Source organism: Cicer arietinum, chromosome 6 (genome assembly GCF_000331145.2).
Source record: "Cicer arietinum cultivar CDC Frontier isolate Library 1 chromosome 6, Cicar.CDCFrontier_v2.0, whole genome shotgun sequence".
Taxonomy (NCBI): Eukaryota; Viridiplantae; Streptophyta; class Magnoliopsida; order Fabales; family Fabaceae; genus Cicer; species Cicer arietinum.
Genome location: NC_021165.2, coordinates 46,673,780 through 46,686,262, shown reverse-complemented (window position 1 = coordinate 46,686,262; position 12,483 = coordinate 46,673,780).

Genomic DNA, 12,483 nt, shown 5'->3' with positions numbered 1-12,483 from the left:
CCTGCTGGAAAATCCTCCTCCTTCGAAGGATCTTCTCCCTCCCTAGCCTCTTAGGTCTATCACTTATGTCTTTTTGTATGACAAAGGGGGAGAATTAAGTTAGATTTTCATTTATTTTGTCATTGTTCTCATTATGTGTTTCTGCCACTTTTGATGTATCTTTGCCAAAATTAATGTACTTTTATTATCTTTAATGAAACTCTTTTTGATTGCATTCAAATATTTTATTTTATGTTGAATTAACAAATGCACAAATTGAGGGGGAGCTATTACAGCTCTTTATATTAGAATCAAATTAAAATCTAAATTAACATATTTGTCATCATCAAAAAGGGGGAGATTGTTGAGACAAACTCTCTATTTTAAAGTTTTGATGAAAATAAACAAAGGTTAATTAAGAATGTTAATTATGATTCTAAATGTTATGTTAATTTAACTTGTGTTTTTGAGTGGATTTAATTAAGAACAGAATCAAGCAAAGCAAAGAAAACAACAACAAGAACACTAAAACAAAGAAAGAGCTACAGCCTCGAAAAAGTTCATCACAGCATGTTGTTCAAAGTTATCCATCACAGCAAGTTGGTCAAATCTTTTCTATCCCTGTGATAAAAAGTCTGCTCTGGAAATCATTCATATCTAACAAGTACATAGCAAGGAACAAGTACAAATAATCCAGACTCAAAAAGGATATTTGATCGCAAAGATCAAAGAGTTCAAAGATGGACAGAAGTCATGACGGCTTAAGAACTCCAAAATTCAAATGTCAAGAAAACTTGATCAAACTGGGTATATGACAAGACAAGAACAAAGGAAATACAGAACGTTTAAAACGGGAACTCCAGAATGATTATTGAAGCTCAAGAACGTTCAAACTGATAAAACCAAGAACGTTAATCATTCTCCGTTTTCTGCACATCAACAGCAGCCTTGCATCCTCTCTGTTTCAGTCTGCAATTCGATTCAAATCTTCTCCAACCTCCTCTAGCTACACTCAAGACTCAAGACAGATAATGTACCATCCAAGATCAATGAAGAAATGTCAAAGAAAGGACAGAAATGCTTTCAATGCTAAAACATCAAAAGTCAAAAAGCTGTTTTCAAAGAAGTATTATTTTTATTCTAAAATAATGTTTTAGTCAAAAAGCATGGCCTCTCCAACAACTATTTCGTCCTATAAATAGAAGGCCATTATCTCAGTTCTCAGCAAGAAATTCAAGTGCTAAGTAACCAACAATATACAATCTCACTTAAGCTTGAAATTCTGCAAAAATAGAGGCAACATCACTTTCTGCAATTCGCGAAACTGTTACTGCTGCTAAATCACACACCAGCTGCAAAATTGTCATTAAATACTCTGTAAAGAATCTATTCTCAAACAAGAGTTGAGCAATATCAGATTCTGTCAAATTCAATCATTTGTAAAAACTCAAACTATAAGAGTTTCTTTATAGTTTGTTTAAGATTGCTTCCTATCAAGGTTAGATAGGTGTTGTAATTGCTTTCTGGGTGGAAAGTAATTAAGAAAGAAATAGATCAAGGTCGATCTATTCTAGGTGTTGTAAGATTAAGAAGGCTCTTCATTTTAAACACTTAGTGGAAAATCTCACAGTGTGAGGACTGGACGTAACCCACGTTGGGTGAACCAGGATAAATCTTTGTGTGGTATTCTCTTTCTTATCTCCTTCTTTATTATACTGCATTAATCATTTAAGATAAAATAGAAACTGATTTTCTGCTAATTTAAGAACGTTCTCTGTTTTATAACATAAACCAAGAACGTTCTCCATTTTCTGTTTCATAACCAAGATCATTCTTGAGTTATTTTCTTAAGTTTTAACATGAATTTTTAAAAGGCATATTTACAATTCAAACCCCCCTTTCTTGTAAATCGACATTGTTACTTCAAAATTGACATCGGAACAAGTTTGAAAAAAAATAAAAGATATGCCAAAAGTACAAGTTGTTAATGGTGTGGCTTGTAAACCACAAGGTTATGGACAATGGCATAATTGGAAGAAAAAAAAGATGTATTTTTTGGGATCTACTATATTGGAAATATAATCTTTTGAGACATAATCTCGATGTCATTGATCATAGCATTTGGGCACATGTTTCTAGCTTTTTAGTTTGGTATTTTAAAAGCTATTTATAGCTTAGAATAATATTTTTAGCTTGTTTCTAAACTTCAGGTCGAATTTGAATTATAATTTAATTATTTGCATTTTGACTCTTGTTCGCTCTATAGGCCATAACTTGAGCTCTGGATATCGGATAGGCGCATACGAGCAGATATTGGAAAGCTAAAAATCAGAGCTACAGCTTTTGTTTTGGAATAAAACCCAATGTTGAATTTTACTGGCCTAAATTACATATTTCATAATCTGGACTTTTGTAATAATTTTTAATAGCGGGTCACTTGTTTTTTAAACCATAAAGTCCAATATCGAGTACTATATATTGGCAGATTTGTTTCTTTTCTAGGAATGAAATATTAGGATTCAGATTGCTACAAGAAATACATAATTTTTATTTTAATTTCATGGAAGGCTAATTTTATAAGATTAATCCACGAGTTCAGAGTTTCATCAACACCTTGAGATTCAGGTTATACTGTCAATTTTGATTCATGATTATATTCTTGTTTATTTGATTATATTGATATTTTGATTGCTTAAATTGAAAATGCTATGTTTGATTTAGGAGCTTCCATCAATGTTATGCATACATCTATTTTTAACTATCTTGCTATTGGACCTTTACAGAGTACAGGTGTTACCGTTCAATTGGCAAACAGGAGCAATGCGCGTCCTACTAGACTTGTGGAGGATGTACTTGTTCGAGTTAATGAATTGATATTTCCTACAGATTTTTACAATATGGACATGGAGGGAGATAATATGTTCAACAAGGCGCCTATCATCTTAGGCAGACCATTCTTGAAAACTGCTAGAACAAAAATTGATGTGCATGCTGGAACTCTAACCATGGAATTTGGTGATAGTATTGTAAAATTTAACATCTTTGATGCTATGAAACACCCCATGGAAGAGCATTCTATTTTTCAAATTGAATTGCTTGTTGATTTGGTTGATGACACTTACCCCGATATGTTTGCTACTGATTTTCCTTCATTGTCTGCTTTTGATGATATTTATACTTGTGAATTTTGTACAGATACTCAATTGTGCTCTATGTGTGCTGAGATCGAAGTTGCCTTATAGGTTAATCATTGTGCTAATGTTGATATTTCTACTAACAAAATTAATTTTGCAGACTTAGCTTTGGCCATTGGTGTTGTTCCCTCCATTGAACAACCACCGACTATAGAGCTTAAACCACTTCCTAAAAATTTGAAATATGCATTTTTAGAAGGAAGTACCAAGTTACCTGTGATTATTTCAGCCAAACTTGAAGATGAATAGGAAGAGAAGTTGTTGCAGATTTTGAGAAAACAAAGGAAGGCAATCAGATGGACCTTGGTTGATATTTCTGGTATTAGCCCATCCATGTGTATGCATAGGATACTACTGGAGGATGGGGTAAAATCAGTCAGGCAGCCCCAAAAGCGACTTAACCCATTAATTATGGATGTTGTAAAAAAGGAAGTTATAAAGCTCTTGCAAGCAGACATTATATACCCATCTCTAATAGTCAATGGGTGAGTCTTGTGCAGGTAGTCCCTATGAAAACTGGACTCAGTGGTTAAAAATGAAAATAATGAACTTATCCCCACACGAGCGCAAAACAGCTTGAGGGTATGTGTCGATTACAAGAGACTAAACCAGGCAACTAGAAATGACAATTTTCCTTTACCATTCATTGATCAGATGCTTGAACGGTTGACTGGTAAGTCACATTATTGTTTTCTTGATGTTTTTTCTGGTTATTTTCATATCTATATTGCACTAGAGGACCAAGAAAAGACCACGTTCACTTGCGCTTTCGGCATATTTGCCTATAGGAGGATGCCCTTTGGCCTATGCAATGCTCCTGACTTTCCAACGTTGCATGATTAGTATTTTCTTTGACTTGATAGAAAATTGTATTGAAGTTTTCATGGATGATTTTACTGTGTATGGTTCCTCATTGGATGCATGCTTGAACAATTTAGATAGAGTTTTGCATAGATGCCTTGAAACTAACCTTGTGCCGAATTATGAAAATTTTCATTTTATGGTTGAACAAGGCATAGTTTTGGGACATGTGATCTCTAAAAATGGGATATAAGTGGATCCTGCCAAGATTGATGTGATTCCTAATTTGCTTTACCAATCTGGCATCCGCGAGATTCATTCTTTTATTGGCCATGCAGGTTTTTACAGGCGTTTTATCAAGTAATTCAGCAAGATAGCTCTTTTGTTGTCAAATTTGTTGCAAAAAGATGTCAGTTTCACCTTTGATGACAAATGCAAGAAGGCGTTTGATTTCTTAAAGGCATCATTGACCTCTACTCCCATAATTCAGCCACCCAATTGGACCCTCCCTTTTGAAATTATGTGTGATACATCTAACTATGCAGTGGGAGCAGTCCTTGCACAAAGAGTTGGTAAGGTTGTCCATGTTATTTATTATGCTTCTAGGACTTTAGATTCTGCACAAGCTAATTATACTACCACTGAAAAGGAACTTTTAGCTATTGTTTTTGCACTTGATAAGTTTAGATCATATTTGCTAGGTTCGAAGGTAGTTGTTTTTATTGACCATGCAACTTTAAAGTTCTTGTTGAAGAAACCATAAGCAAAACCGAGATTGATCCGGTGGATGTTGTTCCTCCAAGAATTTGATTTAGAGATTAAAGATAAGAGTGGAGCTGAAAATTTGGTGGCAGATCATTTGAGCATAATAGAAATGGATGAGGACCCCATCCCCATTCAAGACGACTTCCCTGATGAGCAACTACTATTGTTGCATGAGGTAACTCCTTGGTTTGTTGATTTAGTTAATTATCTAGTTGTTGGAGTCTTTCCTGCAGATGCATCCAGAACACAAACATTATAAATATTGTTGGAGTCTTTACTAGTTGTTGATTATATTTCGAAGTGGGTGAAAGCAATACCCACTATGACTAATGATTCTAAAGTTGTTGCGGGTTTTATCAAATCAAATATTTTTTGCAGGTTTGGAATACCCCTGGCCATCATAAGTGATCAAGGCACTCATTTTTGCAACCGCACCATGAATGCTTTGCTTTGGAAGTATGGGGTTGTGCACAGAGTTTCTACACCTTATCATCCCCAGACTAATGGGTAAGCTGAAATCTCAAACAGGGAAATCAAATAGATCATAGAAAAGATGGTGCAGCCAAACAGGAAAGACTGGAGCCACCGACTTGAAGAAGCTCTTTGGGCTCATAGAACAGCATACAAAACACCAATAGGGATGTCCCTTTATCAACTTGTGTTTGGTAAGGCATGTCACCTCTCAGTGGAAATAGAGCACCGCACTTATTGGACGGTCAAGAGTTGTAATCTTGAGATGGAGAAAGCGAGTTTGGAGAGAAAGCTTCAATTGCAACAACTTCAAGAGCTTAGACTTGAAGCTTATGATAACTCTCGAATCTATAAGGAGAAAACTAAGTACTTTCATGATAAGATGATTTATATGAAATAATTTTCCATTGGCCAAAAAGTTTTATTGTTCAACTCGCATCTAAAAATTATGGTTGGGAAACTTCGATCGAAGTGGATTGGCCCTTTTGTTGTTACTAACATTTTTTCTCATGGTGTAGTGGAAATAAAAAGTGAAAACACCAAGAAAGTGTTCAAAGTAAATGGACAACGCCTCAAGATATTCCATGAGAGCTCTGTGCTTGAAGATGCTACCATAGAAGAACTCTCCTTGAAAAGCCCACCTAAACTGAAGTTTGAATAGGGAGATCCATTTCCTTACTCTTATTTTATACTTGTTACTTTCATTGAGGACAATGTGTAATTTAAGTGTGGAGGTATTATTTAGGATCTTATTATTTAGAATTGTATTTGTTTTAGGATTTTCTTTGTTATATTTCAAAAAAAATAAATAAAATTAAAATTAAAAAATAAAAATAAACATTGCACTGCATGCTTTTTCATCAGATTTTATGGTTGTAAATGTTGAGAGTTTGTTTGGACTAGCATGATTGGATAGTATCTGTGTATTCTTGGTAAAATAAATTGGATTAAAATGCTAAATTGTGTATACATTTGTGATAAGTCATTAACCTTTGTGAGATTTTTTTAGCCTTATTATGAATGGAATACATTTTTCCTTTTTTTTTTCTTGTGTGTTATCTCACTCATGATTGCTAGTTACGCCAGAACTTGACTTGACTTTTGTCCGCATGCATATATTGAAATGATCTAGGCATTTGTTTCTTGATTAAGCTACTAGCCAAATAAGCCAACCCTATAACTATCCATTTGTTTAAGCCTCGTTGAGCCTAATTATCTCATTCTTTGTTATATATCTCATTACAAGCCTAAAAGTAAAAAACAATGAATTGACCCAATCTTGAGGGATAAATGAGTCTTTCCTTAAATAAGTGTAGGGTTGCTCAACTTGTTTTTTAAATTTGAGGGTTATAAAAAAAATAAAAAATAATAATAATAAAAAACAGAAGAAAAAAATGAGGAATAAAATGAGGAAAAATAGTTGTGTTGTGAGCAAAGAGAGTATGAAAATAAAAGTCAATGATATTTTGTCGAGTTACTTCTTATTGTTGTTTTTCTCTCTTACTCATTACTCCTTTTCTCTCTCTTTATACTCTATGGTAGTGCTAGCTTTCATCATGTACTTTGAGTGTAAACAGTAGCTCAAACACTTTGAAAGAATTTTATATTCTTAGAGGACTCTATCACTTATGATGCATTCTTTAGTTAACTTGTCCTCTTGTTTGCCTTGGTTGTGATTAAAAAACTATTCATGATTGTCTTAAGCTAGAAATATTTTTTTTTCTCTCTCACCACTTTGCATTCATAAGAATATTTGGAATTCGCATGCATTGTTTTGCTCGGAGTGCAAAGGTTTAAGTGTGGGGGAATTTGATCATAGCATTTGGGCATATGTTTCTAGCTTTTTAGTTTGGTATTTTAAAAGCTCTTTATAGCTTAGAGTAATATTTTTAGCTTTTTTCTAAACTTTTGGTCGAACTTGAATTATAATATTATTTGCATTTTGACTCTTGATCGCTCTGTAGGCCATAACTTGAGCTCTGGATATTGGATTGGCGCATACGAGCAGAATTTGGAAAGCTAAAAATCAGAGCTACAACTTTTTTTATGGAATAAAAGCCCAATGTCGAACTTTATTGGGCCTAAATTACAGATTTTGTAATATGGACTTTTGTAACAATTTTAAATAGTGGGTCACTTGTTTTTTAAACCCTAAAGCTCAATATCGAGTACTATATATTGGCAGTTAAGTTTCTTTTCTAGGAATGAAATATTAGGATTCAGATTGCTACAAGAAATAAACAGTTTTTATTTTAATTTCATGGAAGACTAATTTTATAAGATTAATCCACGAGTTCAGAGTTTCATCAACACCTTGATATTCAAGTTACATTGTCAATTTTGATTCATGATTATATTCTTGTTTATTTGATTATATTGATATTCTAATTGCTTAAATTGAATTTCAATAGGATCGATTAAATTTATTTGATAGAATTTGGTTTCGGTTTCTAATTTAATTGAATTATAATTTTACGACGCTTGATCGTTAATTGTAATATTTTGATGATTGTGATGCTTAATCCAATAAAAAAACCGAATTCACATAGGATTGATTACGCTTGTTTGATCAATTATATAGTCAAATAAGAATAGAATCACGAATTAGAAATTAAACTCATTGATAGAATCTGTGATAGGTCTGAAACTCGAACAAGTCGATTAATCATTTTGCTCATCTGTTAAATCAAAAATTTAAAAAACCTCTTTTTAATTTCAAATTTCAGTTCGGTTATTATTATTATATTAGAAGTCCTTGCAAAACAATTTGAGTTATTACCTCTATTTACATTTTATCAATTGTATTTGACTCGTGTGCAACAGTGGATCAATCATGCATATCGAAAAAAATTTATTTGTCAACATATTTAATAATGTGATGAATGTGAAAGGGAAAATAAAAGATAATGACAAAGCTAGAAAAGACATAGGTATATATTGCAGACGACAAGATTTGTTGTTGGTGGAGCACAACATCAAGACTTTAAAACCTCGTGCGAATTACACTTTATCTGCTGAAGAAGCCAAATATGTTTATCGTTGGCTCAAAGAGTTGAAGACGTCTGACGGTTATTGTTCTAATTTGGAAAGATGTGCTGATGTAGAAAATGGAAGGATGCATGGGATGAAAAGTCATGATTGTCATATATTTTTAGAGTGTTTACTTCTTATTGCCTTTAGTGCTTTACAGACACATGTTTTGAACCCACTTATTGAATTGAGTCAATATTTCAAGAATCTGTGTTCTGCAACGCTCATCAATGAAGATCTCATCAAGATGGAAAATGGAATTTCGATGATTCTATTTAAGTTGGAGAAAGTATTCCCTCATGGGTTTTTTGATTCCATGGAGCATCACTCGGTGAATCTTGCAAGTGAAACTAGGCTTGGTGGACCAGTTCAGTATAGATGTAGGTATTCATTTGAAAGGTAATATATATATGGAGCTTATTGTACATCTCATTTATATTATAGGTTCATGGGTTATTCAAAACGTTCGGTGAAAAATAAAGTTAGAGTTGAGAGCTCAATTTGTTCATCTTACCTACACCGTGAAACAACACATTTTTGTTCTCATTATTTCAACAACAAAACGTTGTCACCAGTGAACGGAAGAAATGATACTGATAGTGTTATACATCATCCACATGCTTTATCAGTTTTTTGCTTGCCTAGTCATCATGCTGGAAGGATTTTCTGATTTTTTGGCCAAGTGACAAAGTATTTAATGCGGCACATGTTCACGTTTTGATTAACTGCACTAAAGTTAAATCATACATTAAGTACATTTTAAATCCTTTTTTATCTTCAAAATATTTAATTCAATTGATATTGACCATACATGGTATTTTAATTTTAATAAACAACATATATGATCATTGATCAGGGCATTTTTAATTACAGGACAATCTTTTGTTGATATACATTTCAAGTTTCCCATCATGGCACATCTATTTTGTCAATGGATACAAATTTCACACTAAATCTTGGACCAAGGAAAAGAAACAATTAATAGTGGAGTTTGTATGAAAAGTGAGTCTGATAGTGGTGTAACAGAAGACTTCTACGTCATAATTAAACGTATTTATGAAATTGACTATATGTTCCTAGATTATGAGAAAACAATGGTGTTGTTTTACTGTAAGTGGTTTGATCCATCTAGCATAGGAACTAAGATCAATTTGATATCCAACATTGTAAGACAAGTGTATTATGTTCCCTATCCATCAACAATCAGAAGCAAACAAGGATGATGTGCTGAAATCAAAATAAGACCAACGAGTGGAATCGAAGAGGATGAAGCAGATCAAAATGAAGAAATTTTATATCAAATGATAAAATGGCAAATTTGAATCATGTGATTGGAGATGAGACTATTAGTCAACCTTGTCATGAGTCAAACGTTGGAGAAAAATTTTGATATACAAGAAATAGAAGAATTAGATAATTAAGAAGTTGGTGACATAATTCAATCATCAAATGATGACGACGTTGATGACGAAGATGAAGACAATTAATTAATATGTTGTTGTTATTTCTCAATATTTTTAATGATATTTTATATTTTTATCAATTAAAAATTATATGCTACTTCAAGTAGCAATTTATATGTTGTTGTTGTTGTGTTGATTGAGGAGAAGGATTTATGTTACACATTCTCACAAACATTTGGGGGACCAAAAATATATTAACGGTGTAAGTCTTTTTGTAACAGAAAATTTAACTTTTTGTAACAGAAATTTGATGGAAGGACTATTTTAAAATGAAACTATATTTGCAAGATGTAAACTAAACAAAAAAAAATTTGAGAACCAAAATCAAAAAATGTTATAATTGCAAAGACTAAAGAGATATTTAAACCTAATTGAAAATATATTTTTATGATATTTTATATTTATCAATTTATTCACGCTAATCATTATCAAACACTTCAAATTTAATTAATTGATTTATCCATTATCAACTAACTTACATGTTATCCGCTATAAGTTTATCCACTATCAATTAAATTATCCGCTATTTTTTACCATTCAATGTCTTAATGCCCAAAAACGTTGCATACCGAAAAAGGAATAAAAACAAAAATGGACGAGTAACACTTACAACAACAAAAACTGATCAATTTGTTCAAAAGTTTCAACTTCATCAAGCAAATTATGATCCAACTCCTTCAAAAGATGTTGGCGCAAACTCTTCTTCAAACAAAAATGCAAAGTCGGATGGTCACAACTCTTTAAATTTATGTGAATCTCATAAAATGGGAACAAAAAGTCACCAATAATAGTAAAGAAATATAATCAACCTTTAAAAGCATAAGTTTTTCTTTGCTGATATGATTCTTTACAATACAATTTTTTAAATGATTCTTTACAATACAATTGTTTATAATATCTCCAATAAATTCATTTGGATTCTTTCCATAATCAATTAAACAAAGGGTCATGTTTACCCGTGTCTTTAGTGCACTTGTTAAGGAGTTAAAAAGAAAAACAAAAGACAAATATTGTATGAAAAACAAAAAATCAAAATTTAAAATTTTTAAGGAGTTGAATGCAAAACTTTCAAAATTAAATTTTCACTTTTAGTGTATTAACAAGTACTTAAGGCACTTGTCAGCATTTTCTTTAAACAAAATCCAACAACATGTCAACAATTAAATTCAAATTAAAAAAAAAAAGAAAAGAAAATAAAAACATATAAAACGGTGAAATACTCACTTTGCTTCAGTATAAAATAAAATAAAAAGGGACCTGAAAGTTGCACTTTTCTGTCAATTTTACCATGTTATCAAGCTCCTCAACAAAATCATTGCTGAAATTTTTAATACATTACCAATTTTTGACATGTATATTAAGTAAAACAAAAAATTATGCATTAGTAAAGACATTTAAGTAAAGTTGTTGGATAAAGTCTAGTTTTTCTGAATAGAGATTCTTACATGTTTTGACTTTTGCATTGAATCGTTATTTTTCATCACAGTGATTCATATGGAGCTATTAATCGGATCCATAAACCTTTAATCACAATGTCACACAGCCACACTAGTTCAATTCTATAGAACAGATCATGTTCAACGAAGGTCGTGATCATTCTTCTTCGCACTCATTATATAAACACTTTTGTTTCATGCTATAAATGTGGGACTAAAACTATATACTACTCTTTCGTTTTGATATATAAATAAACCACACTTATGACACTTGAAGACATTTCAGTTTTGTAACAAAACTATAATATAAGACGCAAGTCGGACGTGTGTAATTTGAAAAAAAATATTTTAATTTGAATTTTTTTTTTTTTCAAATTTATAGCTGATATTTATGATGTATCAATTTAACCAGAAAAAAATTTCAATATTTGTGAGTTGGCATTATAAAAAAGGAAAAAATGAAATGGAAAAATTTGTAATAAAATAAGAATGATTTTTACTCTAAAAAATATAGTTAAAACAAGATGGTGCATATACATTTATTTTAACATGCAATCATTACACAATAAATCTCAAATTATTGCAGAAGTATGAAAAATGTTACAAATAATATGAAAGTTGACGTGTATCCCATTTGTCAAGGTTTAATCACAACTTGGGATTTGGTTTACAGAAATATACTAGTTGAAATTGATTCCTTGGAAGCTGTTAAGCACATTGAGGAGGCCGATATTGAGCGTGATACCTGTGGTAACTTGGTGACCGACATACCCTCCCTCATGCAAAGAAATTGGTCCTTAAATTTGATCTATTCTCTCAGGGAAGATAATGCTTGTGCAGACATTTTAGCGAAACTTAGAGCTGAGCAGCATGAGGTCTATATATTGCTTCCTTGCTTATGCACCACAACAGCTTCAGCTGCCATTGATGGCTGATGCCATGCATCTTCAACTTCCTTGCATGCAGTTCCTTGTTTCTCATTTCATTTTTTCTTTTCTTCTTGCTTGACAAAAATAGTTCCAAGGATGGTAATTTTTTATTTGGATAAAACAAAGGTCCCTCATGAAGATCAATGACCCACGGTAGACATAACAGAGAAGATTCAATTTGGTATTCTGCTGAAACAGAAATACAAAAAATGTGACCATTATTTTCAAATAAATCAGTTCAAATATATAGTAAAAAAATGTAATTTTTTTATAACACAGACTTTTTCTTTCTTCTGCAAAAATTAAGTCTAACTAATTTGGTTGTTTTTAGTTTTGTTTTACTTTTACAATGATTGATGTATAATTGTTTATAAAATGTAATATTTAGATTCTCCTTTTAAATACTACAATAGTA